The sequence below is a fragment of the Mobula hypostoma genome, chromosome 15 (assembly GCF_963921235.1).
Source record: "Mobula hypostoma chromosome 15, sMobHyp1.1, whole genome shotgun sequence".
NCBI lineage: Eukaryota > Metazoa > Chordata > Chondrichthyes > Myliobatiformes > Myliobatidae > Mobula > Mobula hypostoma.
The window spans coordinates 57,428,561-57,440,742 of NC_086111.1; the positions used below are offsets into that span (position 1 = coordinate 57,428,561).

At 36.9% G+C, this 12,182-nt stretch overlaps 1 long non-coding RNA gene across 3 annotated transcripts in view; it reads left to right on the forward strand.

Annotated features, from left to right (window-relative positions):
* Positions 1-1,500: 1,500 nt before the first annotated feature.
* The window catches only part of LOC134356889 (uncharacterized), a 28,031-nt gene continuing 17,349 nt past the window's right edge, over positions 1,501-12,182 (forward strand). The window contains exons 1-3 of one of the 3 annotated variants that reach the window (XR_010020459.1): positions 1,620-1,939; positions 7,966-8,101; positions 10,916-10,947. This is a non-coding gene — a long non-coding RNA (uncharacterized LOC134356889). Of the gene's footprint in view, positions 1,583-1,619; positions 1,940-7,965; positions 8,102-10,915; positions 10,948-12,182 lie in introns of those variants that run through there. The other 2 variants (XR_010020458.1, XR_010020457.1) reach the window with 2 other exon arrangements.

The window sequence follows — 12,182 nt, forward strand, 5'->3', positions numbered from 1 at the left end:
CTAAGCTGCCTTGTTGCCTTCTGAGATTTTAGCAACAACAGTGGTGTATTCTGTGAATTTATAGATGGTGCTTGGGTGTTGAGAGTAGAGCAGTAAGCTATGCGTAGATGCTTGAGATGCACCTGTTTTGTCATCAAGGTGGAGATGTTATCACCTAACCCCTTCTGACTGAAGTCTCCCAATGTGTATGTCAGCAAGGAGAAGGAGGGAGAGACCTTTGAATTTAATTATATTATGGGAGCTCATTTGTATGTATCAGTGTCTATAAGTCAGATGTTCATAACCCAGTGACAACCTGTACTTGTTTACCACCATACTCTGTATTTTATGCCATAACGTTGACCAAATATAACTAGTTAGCAAGATGCATGCATAATGCAAAGAATTATATGCAGTTATAGGATAACAGCAGAATACTGTGATATGATTACATCATATTTGATGTAGTGTGAAATCATTTTTGGGGCCTATGTCTAGTAGGGAAGTCACTGAGAGATGCATCCAAGATTATTACACAAATTAAGACTGTCCACAATTGCCACATTTTCCTTAGAATTGTGAGTGGAATGAGGTGCGGTGGGAAGCAGTTGATGTTATGACAGACAACTGGAGAAAATGTTAAACTGATTAATTGAGATAAATTGACAAGTGAACTAAAGTGTTTAGATGATATAAAAATTAATTTTAAAAAGTTGTCTTTACAAACTTAGATGAACAAAAAATTGTAAGTAATGTTTTTCAGAATTGGTATTTTTGCTGTATGGTAATGATTTGGTTGACATAAGGCATAATTTCAATGTTTGCAAATTAACTAACATACAGAATGTGATGAAAAGTGATAGGGATAAAAACAGATGTCAGGAGAACATAGAGGTTTATTGAATTAGAAGGTAAATGTGAAATGAGAATATTGCAGTATGAATTAACAGGTATAAATGTAATGAAATTAAAAAAAAATTATAAATGCCAGAAATCTGACATACAAAGTGCTGGAAGGGGATTCATCCTAAATCCCCTTCCCCATTCATTGCCATCCCTCATCTTCCCTACTACACAGACTACCTTGTTTCTCTCTTTTTTTCAGTTCTAATGAAGGGTCGCACACCTCAAATGTAAACTGTTTCTCTTTCCACATACGCTGTCAGGCTTGCAGTGTTGAGCTGGGTTCCAGCACAACAACTGGTTAATAAAACTGCACAATGGCGAAATACGTATGCCTGCAGTTGGGAAAGGGGGAAAAAAAATCATTAAATCCAAAACCACACCGCAAGGATTCGCATGGAGGCATGACCTTAGGAAATACAACGTGAATTAATATTGTTTCACAATTCCGTTTACACACGTTTTAAGTAGGAGGAGGAAGTAATGTTTTTGAGGCACAAAGAGGAATTCTGACTGACGCCATGGGTTGTCATTACATAAGAGCGGAGCCGCACACAGCAGGGCAGCAGCGCGCACCGCAGGGATGAGGATGCTGCGTCCTCGGGTCACGTGGAGCTCCTCCGATACTCGTGGGCTCGAGACTGAGGCTGGCATCCGGGTACTGAGGAGCCCGGGTTGGGGTGTTCGGCGGCGGTGTGAGGTGAGTGACATGGTGCTGGCCGCCGCCAGCCAGACCACTTTTACTCCGAGCTCAGCCCGGTTCTCATTAGAATCACTGCGTTCTTTCGCCCCTGCTTGAGAGGAGCAGCTTTTCCTCCGTAAAGGGTTCTGCATTTTTCTCTTGGAAAAAGTCGCCATTTTTTTGCGAGGCGGAAAGTTTCTGCCGACTTTCCGCCGCGCGCAGTCTGCAGCTTTTGTCGGTGCAACGACCGCGAGCATCTGGTGTTGGAGCGTGGGGTCGGTGTTTAGGGTGTGGTAGGAGGAAAGCGCCCGGTCCTCGGCTTCGCGCCGACATCAGTTTTACTGTCCGGGCAGTCACGCTTACTGGCCCGAACTGGTATGTAACCTAACTTGACAGCGGATGTTCCGCCCTGTCTATTTTGTGATTCGCGGATTAACAGAGGGACGAGCCTTTCTCGCTGGTTCTAGTTTCAGCGCAGCTTCTGATTCGCTAGATTAATCTGTCAGCCAATCTGTCTTGACATCACTGCCGCCCTTGAGTTAGGTAGAAGCGAAGACCTTGGCCTTGGGCAATTGTTTGCCGCTTTGCGTAGCGGTAAATTGGATTGTCTTTTGATTCTAAAGGAGAAGAATAAACAGCATATGATTAAATAGTTTTTGCACACTGAGTGGGAATAAATGGCTTTTATAAAATGAAATCTGGTAAGAGCATAAAAAAGTTGCTAATGCACCATTCACAAGGTTATTGACTAGTGATTGGTAGACACATATCCGAAGGAATAGTTTCTCTTAATCTGATAGATATGCATAGTTTAAAAATACTTAATAGGAATAGTTGAAGCTAGCGTGTGAAGGTTCACCTGTGTTTTAAATATGTTGCTTTATCTAGTACTGTATTCAGCAAGAAATATAAATTTGATTAGATACCGGTCAGAAGGTAAGATAGCGGATGAGTATGAATGGGGAAACAATAAAATTCAAGATTGCTTCTAAAATATCGCCTCATATGAAGGACCATGAGGGAAAAAACAAATACAATAAAGGTTAAGGGGTGATTTTAACTTTCAAAAAAAATTCTGCATGATCTTGCATGTTTACATTGATGTGAAGTGAATTTAAATGTACCTTTCAAATTCAATTGTAATAAAAACTTGTCAATTGCAAGATAATCTGAAAGATTTGGGTTGCCTGTCCTCTTACGATAATTGACATAACATTAGTACAAAATCAGCAGGCTGTATAACAGATCAATCTGATGGTGGAGGCTTCTGCTCATAATCCCTGTTCTGCTTTTATTCATGGGACGTTGGCATCACTGGCAAGGCCTATACATTTTGCTCAATTCATGGTCAGTTGTTCCTTCAACCACTGCAGGATCTTTTTTGAAGGAACTCTAGACTTTTTAATCAATTAATGAAGAAGGAATAGTGAAAACATTCCATGTTAAGATTAACTAGTAATCAAGGGACATAATTATTTAGGCTAATAGATAGAATTATTAAGACCTTCAAGAAAGCACCATTGTGAGGATGGATTCGACCAAGATGTATTGCTTTAGTGTGGTCAGCACAGCATGAGGTTCCAGTATGATTTGAATTAAACTTGCTATAAAATGTAATAATTGCTTCATCTAAGAACGTCACCGGTTATTGTGTCATGTCTGTGCAAGTGTTTGTAGTTGGCATGTCAGGAGATGTTATGTAAGCCAATGTGAGAATGGAATGAAACAATACAATTTTGAAAGAATAGAATGGGTCTAAAGATGTTTTATTCCAGTGATTATATCACTGTTCTTTTTCATATGTCAATTTACTGATAAGAACATGTAAGTTGTTATCAGTATTGATAAACTGTTGTAATAATTTATTTAATTAGGCATAGTATGCTTAATTCTATTGAAACCATGAACACATTTTAAACAAAATATGATGTTCATGTTTTCTTTTTTACAGAAACCATTATATATGCAACATGTTGCCTTAAAAACAGGGTGATAGAATCTAGAAAAATAAAATTATTAGAACCTGGTCTAGCAGGGTGAAAGTATATGCACAACACAATAATTAAACAATTAATTAGACAAATTTAATCAAACAATTTATAAAAATTTACATTTTGTGCCCCATTTATCCCTTTTATTTATTTTAAACTTACTGTCCATATTATTGGAAAATTAAGGTAAAAGCTCTAGATGGAAAATCCAAATGAAGTTTATTATCAAACTTAACCAAACTTAACTTAATATGTTCTTGTGCTTACAACCAATGCTGTGTAAGCACATTCAGGATTGAAATAGGCCCAATTAGTCGTATATTGTGCAGATTAGTTTTGCTTCCAGGTTAATGGTTCAAAGATCCATGCACTTTATTTTGAAATCTGTAACTATTTTAATTATAGTCCACCTAAAAGACATTTAGACAAAATGCACTGAATATCACTGAAATTTACTTTTTTTGCTGTCACATGTCTGCTGCTGGTAATCACATCTACGTGGTCTGGAGGCAGGAGGTGATGTTGTTGCCCTGTAGCATCTTCGTGTCATGAGTGATGTAGAGCGAGAACCCCATAACTAATATTTCCCTTCCAGCTTTCACAGCCATCATGGCACAGTTCCTAGCTGTCGAGGGTTTAAAAGAAGTTGAAAGAAGTTATCAAAAATAAAATTAAAATTAAAATTTAAATCAAACAAAACCATACAAGACAAATTTAAATAATTAAAAATGTGAAATTATGATGTTTTTGTATTTTTAAAAATCTGCCCATTTATCTTCATCCCTGGTCAGCAACCTCCACTGGAATTGTGGATCTTGTTCAATTCTAATATATTGTGGAATCTCAGTAAGATGGAGATGTACCACTGTACAGTTTAAAATCTGGGGAGCAGTCTGGGTGGGGGAAAAATATGGTATTGACTATTACAAACACAAGGAAGTCTGCTCATGCTGGAAATCCAAAGCAACACAGACACAACGCAGGTCAGGCAGCATCTATAGAAATGAATAAACAGTCGACGTTTCAGGCTGAGACCTTTCTTCGGGACTGAGATGGAAGGGGGAAGATGCCAGGTGGTCAGGGCTTCCCAACCTTTTTTATGCCATGGACCGTTGCCATTAACTGAGGGGTCTGTGGACCCCATGTTGGGAACCCCTGGGGTAGGTGAATGGTAGCTGTTCCATTCAGAAATTATAGAATTCAAAGGCAGAATGTAGTCTTGCGCTTAAAGTAGTCTATTGTATATTGACATTTACTGTCCTGTCTGTTACTGAAATATTTAAGATATTTTAGCTGTGGCAAGAATGTAAATTAGTAGCTTAAAATTATGAACAATAAATGTGTTTAAACTGCATTTATTTGCCTCAAATGTTTGCCATTATTAGCAAGGGTTTTGGAGCCGCTGGGATCTTGAAGCATTAAAGCCAGACCAAAACATAGAGTTCTCAGTAATTTTTGCTACATGATAGGCATGTAAAACCTATGGAAAGAAGTAATGTAAATCAAGTGTATTCAATTTTGAGGTCTTGTTCCCCTTTTGAGGCAGTCTGCAAAACAAAAAATAAACTATACAGTTGCTGAAATGAATTGATAAATGCATTAGTTATTTAACTAAAATTATCTGGAATAGAGTTGATTTTGGAGTAGGAACCTTTTCCCATGTTATTTTAAGTAAAATTATGTAACAAAAATAATCTCAACAGGCATTCCCATTGCTGTCTTACTAGAGTAGGTGGGAGCAGGATGTGCAGGGAGCGTTGAGATCTCTGTCAGTCTACCTGCTATACTTTTGCAATATTTGGGCAGATTGAGGGGAAAAAACCTGGAACTAAATGCTTTTTAAAGCACATATTTTTAAAAACTAACCCAGTGTCTGGGGGTTTCAAATGTTGCTGTATTAAAATCCAAGTGATAAGAGCTTCCTTGTATTGCAATTACATTTGTCTTTTTCTAATTTGACCCCAAGTCTCTAGACCATCCTGTGCAATTTGAAGTTTTTTTAGTCCTTTGATCATCTTGAGACTTTGATATATTTTGTGTTCTATGCCTTAGATATTATACTCTATGGCAGCAGAAATATTTCCAGTCATTTTCCATTGTTCATCTCGGCACCAAGGTGCAGATTCGGTAGTTCTCCGTACTGCCTCCAGCATGTGATTATTTCCTTTTTGTTGGCAATGAGAACTGACCACGGAATTCATGGTTTAGTGTGGTCAGCACAGCATAAGGTTCCAGTATGGTTTGGTTATATATTTCCTATCATGTACTTAAGAGAAGTTGTATCATTGCAGCAGAGTTGCATGTTTTTGCAGACACTTATAAGTAGATTAACCAGTGTTTTATTATGCTGTTGTGTCAGCAGGTTTAAGTGAATATCAATATTTGGTTTGTTACTGAATAGAGGTAAATACAAAAATTTGCAGATTCTGGAAATCCAGAGCAACACACACATAAACAGCTGAAGGAACTCAGCAGGTCAGGCAGCATCTTTGGAAATGAATAAACAGGCAATGCTTTGGGCAGAGACTGAAAAGGAAGGGAAAGACACCAGAATAAAAAGGTGGAGGGGAGGGAGGGGAAGGGGGATAGCTAGAAGGTGGTAGGTGAAGCCAGGTGGGTGAAAAAGGTAAGGAGTTGGAGAGGGTGGAGTCTGATGGGAGAGGGCAGTGGCCATAGGAGAAAAGGAAGGAGGTGGTGAACCAGGGGAAGTGATGGGCAGGTGAGAAGAGGTAAAAGCCAGAGTGGGGAGTAGAGGAGGAATGTAGGTGTTTTACCTTTATAATGATAGTCATCATTTTTAAAATTTACTTTTTAGTATAGAAGGAGGCCATTTAGTTGATTGAGTTTATTGATTGTAAGAGCAGTCCCATTGCTCCCATTCCCTGTATTTTTTAATGTAGCCTACTTTCTCAAACATGCACATTTATACTATTTTTTTTCAAGCACCTAGCTACATGAGGCATAATTAACCTAGCAGCCCACTCCTGTTCAGGGAAGGTCAAAGCTTTAAGAGTGATGAACTGAAAGCAAGTAGAGCAAATCATAGGTTTGACCCTTATCAAGCTTGGGAAATGCATGAGAAATTATATTCAGTCTTTACATGGTGGTCCCTCATTTTTAGAATGATCCTGGGATTACCATTCCCTTGCAAATGCACAAATTTATACTATTCCAGTTTATAATCAGATTGTGCTCAGCTTTAAACTCTGGCTTTGGTGACTAGCAAACACCTTTAAACTTAACTGGAATTACATTATTACAGTTACGATTTATAATACTACTTTGCAATGAACTTTCGACTCATCCTTCAGGGAGTGCATTAATCTTTATTCTAGAGTTATAACAGTGAAACAAAATAAATTTATTGATAATTTGATAAGGATGTTTTTTTACATTCTTTAGATGAATTGTGCAGCACCTATTTTGACTTTCAAGTGTGATATTGCAATTAAGTAAAAAGATATTGCTTTGGCTTTGATATAGTACAAGAAGAGTTTGGTGATGGGTTGTGTAGAAGGTGCCTTTTTACACAAACTTTATGTCTGAATGTTTAGCAGATGTAATTAAGCTTTAAAGAAGTCTTCTGCCGGCTACCTAGGTAACTAATGCTTGTTATGTTACCAAAAACTTGTAGAGAGGAGCTGCTACTTTTAATCACTTGGTAAGAAAATATCCTTTAAACAACCAAAATCCTGAACACATATGGCACTAAATTTAAAAGCAAAACTAAATGTAGTTTAGTTTGTAATATTTGAAGTTCCCAGGTAGCCAAGGTGAAAGGGTGGGAAATGTTTCCTGTATCTTGCTATTATGAGAAAATGTGATAGGCAGATTTGGGTGTTGAATGCTGATGAGAATTGCTACAATGGTAAGATTATTAGGTGGGGAAAGTGAGTTTGAGAAGGCTTCTAATGACTAAATATTTACACTACTTTGGTTGCTATTGAAAACAAAGATTTAGTTTTCCAGTACACCTTGCATATTGAATGATGGAAGCCAAAAAAATTTTACAATTGCATTATAATTACTGAATACAGTCTTTGAGTTGTAAATTAGTTTCTGAACTTAGTATTAATCTCACAAAAGCTATTTCATCACTAGCCTTACAAATACTGAACATGCATTAAGATTTCCAGCACCAACACATTCAGTTGGAACTTAGTATGTAAGAAATACAAGGACCTGCTCTGTTGGTACCATTAGGAAAATGAAATTTTGATTATTTTAGTTTGTAATTATAAAATAGTTTGAATGTTAAGAAACTCAAGTATCAATAAGTTTGGGGTATTATTAAGATTTTGTTACTTAAATCTTCAGCAAAACTTAAATTTAAGATAATACATTTTCTGTGGCAGTTCGATGTTCCTCCGGTTTTCCTGCTGACTTTACTCTTTTCACATACAAAAATAGGGTTTGACAGCACCAAAGGAGGGCATTCGGCTCATTGTGTCCACGGCAGCCAAAGACAGAGCTATTTAAGTTACTTGTGCTTCCCATCTCTTAGTCCAGCGTTTTATATTTCATGGCTCTTCAAGTATTCATGCAGGTAATTTTTTCCTAGTTGTGATCTGGGTTCCTGTTTCCATCATCATTTCAGGCAGAGAGTTTGAGACCCAACTATTTCTTCCTAATATTTTAAAAAGTAAAATATTTTCAAGCTGAATTCTATTTCTATGTATATGAGATTACTTTTAGAATGAAATGATTATAAATTTATTTCTGTAATACCACAAAGCAAGTAGTGGCTGTATGGATAAAATTTTTAGCATCTGACAAATATCTTCCAAAAATATTTAGATTTGCTTTAATAATTAATCAATATATATTTTTATTTTATGACTCATTTTACCATAGGTCTTGGAGTGTATTATTATTTATCTATCATCATACTTCTTTTCCTGGTGGAATGGATAATTTTTTCTTGTATTATGTAATTCACCAATGAAATGTGCATATTTGGTTGTGCACAAATCTGTAAATTGGTCTACAATCCAAACATGTAATTATTGATATTATTCAACTGAATTGGTGGCATATTTCAGTAATCATGGAGGACATGTTAAAAGTAGTAATTTTGTCATAATACCTCAAATTTTATTATGCAGTAGAATGTTTTGAAACCTTTTATAGTTTTTTTGATGTTCTAGCTGGTCAAGTGCACGTTTAACTTGTATTCCTGTTTTGAAAATGTTACCTGAAGCTAAAATTTATGAAGAACTCGTAACTGGTTTAATCTGAATAGGCTAACTAAATAGTCCTTTAAAACAAAAGATTTAGTTTTTCAAAAAACAAATTGATGAGCATGAAATGCCCTTGTTGGAAACTATTTAGCAATAAGATGAAGTAGTAATTTTTAAGTGGCTTTGTATACTTGGCCCTAAAATTGGTTATTAAATGCTTTCATTATTATATTCTGACAAATCTGTCTATTCATCAGTGAAACATAAAGCAAGCATGGACTGTTAGGATCAAATTTACCATTACATTTTATTGTAATCTCTGGCTCACTATATAACAGTTCAGTATTGACCCTGTGTGCTTCCTAAGTGGAGAATGCATGTTCTCTGTGACTGGGTGAGCTGCTTCTGTGTGCTCTGGTTTCATCTCAGATGAAGATGTGCTGGTTGGTAGGTCAGTTGGCAAATATTGTAGGTGGGTGGCAGGAGTTGATGGGAGTCGAGAGCAAAAGTAGCTTAGTATAGACGAGTACTTTAATTAGTGCATGAATATGGTGGACTGCATTGTCCATTTTCATGCAAAATAACTGACAGTTCTCTGTTGATAGCCTCTCTGTAGCTATAAAACAACAATATCTTTGATTCATTGTGATACAAATGTATATAATGTGAAACTGGTGACTTTTCTGTACCCAAATTTTGAGAAGGTGTTGCATTAGGTGTCACAACTATGAGGGGGAAAAACATTTATTTGCTGCTGGGGGAAGGCTGGGGAAGTTGATGCAAAAGTAGGAAAAAAGTTGAAAAGGTTATTGATGAGACCTTCAAGAACAAAGTGCTGGAAGTAATCAGGTCACCCAGCATCTGTGGAGAGAGAAAGGCTATTTGCTTGAGTTTATTGTTTGCTTGATGTTTTTTTTCTCTGCACATTGGGTGTTTGACAGTCTTCTTTAATGGGTTCTTCTGTGTATATTTGTTTTGTGGCTGCCTGTTAGGAGACAAATCTCAAGGTTGTGTAATATATACATACTTTGATAATAAATGGACTTTAAACTTTGAGAAAGAGTTAATGTTTTGGGCAGAAGACCATGTTTATCTTTCCACAGATACTTCTGGGCCTTCTGAGTATTTGCATTTTCTGTTTATCGTTCAGATTTTCGGCACCTGGAATTTAAAAAAAAAATCGACTGTTGAGATGTCATCTGGGGTACACGGTGCAGTGTCAGTCTCCTTATTTACTGAGTAATGAAAATGTGTTAAAAGCAGTTCAGAGAAGGTTTACTGTACAGATACCTGGAATGGGTTGGTTGTCAAATGAGGTAAGCTTTTATCCAACGAACACACACTAAATGCTGGTGGAACACAGCAGGCCAGGCAGCATCTATAGGAAGAGGTACAGTCGACGTTTCGGGCAGAGACCCTTCGTCAGGACTAACTGAAAGAAGAGGTAGTAACTATCTCTTCTTTCAATTAGTCCTGACCCGAAACATCGACTGCACCTCTTCCTATAGATGCTGCCTGGCCTGCTGCGTTCCACCAGCATTTTGTGTTTGTTGCTTGAATTTCCAGCATCTGCAGATTTCCTCATGTTTAAGCATTGGAATTAGTCAGATAAGTGAATATGTTTGAAACATAAGATCCTGAGGAAGTCTTGACAGGGCAATGTTCCCTTTTGAGGGAGAATCTAAAAGCGGGGGGTCCTTGTTTAAAATGTAAGGGCTTATCGATTTAAGGAACGTGAGCCAAAAATCTTCCTCAGTGGGTTGAAAATCTTTGGAACTCTTCTGAAAATGTGGTGGAAGCAGAATTTTAGAATTTTTTAAGCAGAGATTTCTTTGGTAAGCAAGAAGATAAAAGGTAACTATAGGTAGGTGCTAATTCAGAGATAAGGTTTAGCAGTAACCTTAAATAGAGTAGCTCAAGGTGTCCAGTGGTCTCCTCCTGCTCCTAACTAGAATGTTTTTAGAGTATTTTGATTGGGTCAGCTATTTACGTAGTAAAAGCCTACATCTGTATCATTTCCATTTAACAATTTCTACATGTTTTATGTCACAGCCAAATTTCTGACACTATTTATGTCAAATTGTTTTGTCATAGTTTGATTTTCATATTTTTTTCATATTCACATGTTTCTAGAATAGATTGTTGGTTATCTTTGAGACCTTGCTCATCTCTTGTTTTAGGTAGCAATGTAGTTATCTGTTTCTGGCATCAGGTGAGTTTTAAACTCGTTTATTTCCATATTATTGTTATGCTAATTTAGTTAATGAGTATATCTTTTGTGCTTGTTACTCTTTTTTTCTTGTGTTTTCTCATACCTTGCTTTTAATCCTCCGCTTCCCAAGTTTTCTCTTCATTGTGGCCGCATCCATCATTCTTGTACTTGGCCTTTTAGCCTTGGTGTAAGAGATTGACATAATATTGGATCAATGGTTAATACATTAATACATTAAAGGGAAATATTGTGGTAGATTAGATGCAGGGCCATGAAGAAGATGATATAGTGGGGAAGGGGAGATATGGGAGAAGGGGTTAGCTGTGTCCTGTTATTTGTCTGTTGTTCAATGAGTTGTACAATTTCCTCTCCTGGCACCATTTTCTCTTGTGACTTGCCTCTTCATGTGACTTGTGATAGAATAATCAACTTCTTCCCATAAACTGCCCTGATGCCTGTTGGACAACACCATAGAAGTATTCACAGAGAAAAAAACTTTCAGTTACATTTATCCTAATCCTATTCTGTATGAATTAACTATTTCTGATGTGTAATCATTGGTGCAATATACAAAAACAGCAGCTAATCTGCAATAGCAATGTTTCTGAAATAGGAATGAAATATGTTTGATGGATAAATGTTAGCCAGGATGCTAGGAGAACTCCCATGGTCTAGTTTGAATTGTACCTGCTGTGACTGACAAAAATTAAGACAAAGTAAAATTGTATAGAGTGATAGGAAAGTACAGCACTATATCTGGGAAATTTACAAGTCTTTATTCACATAGCAAACCTGCAGATGAGTGTCCAGGAAAGAATCACACTCTACTGAAGCAATGTTTTTTATTCCTTCAATACAAAGATGACAGTAAACAATTAACTACAGTTTCAGTTGCTATAATCACCTACTTTAACATTTTGAATATACTCAGGTAAATTTACAGAATTACGTATTTACAGTGGTAGCATGCTCCAACTAGCAGAATCACTTTGAATATTCAATACTGGTTTCCAAAGCCTCTTGAGTATAAACTGCAGACATCCAAACTGTATCCCTTTCGATAGTGTTAAAGGATGGGTCCATGAATATACAACTAACCAGAAGGTTAAATGATGAGACAGATCTGTCTTCAATAGTGCCTTAGTGTCGGGAATCTAAGTCTGAGGCCTCCGTCGGTCAGAGTTGACAATGGATATTGCATCCTAGCAGTCTAGATACGCAAGCCTGGGTGGTAC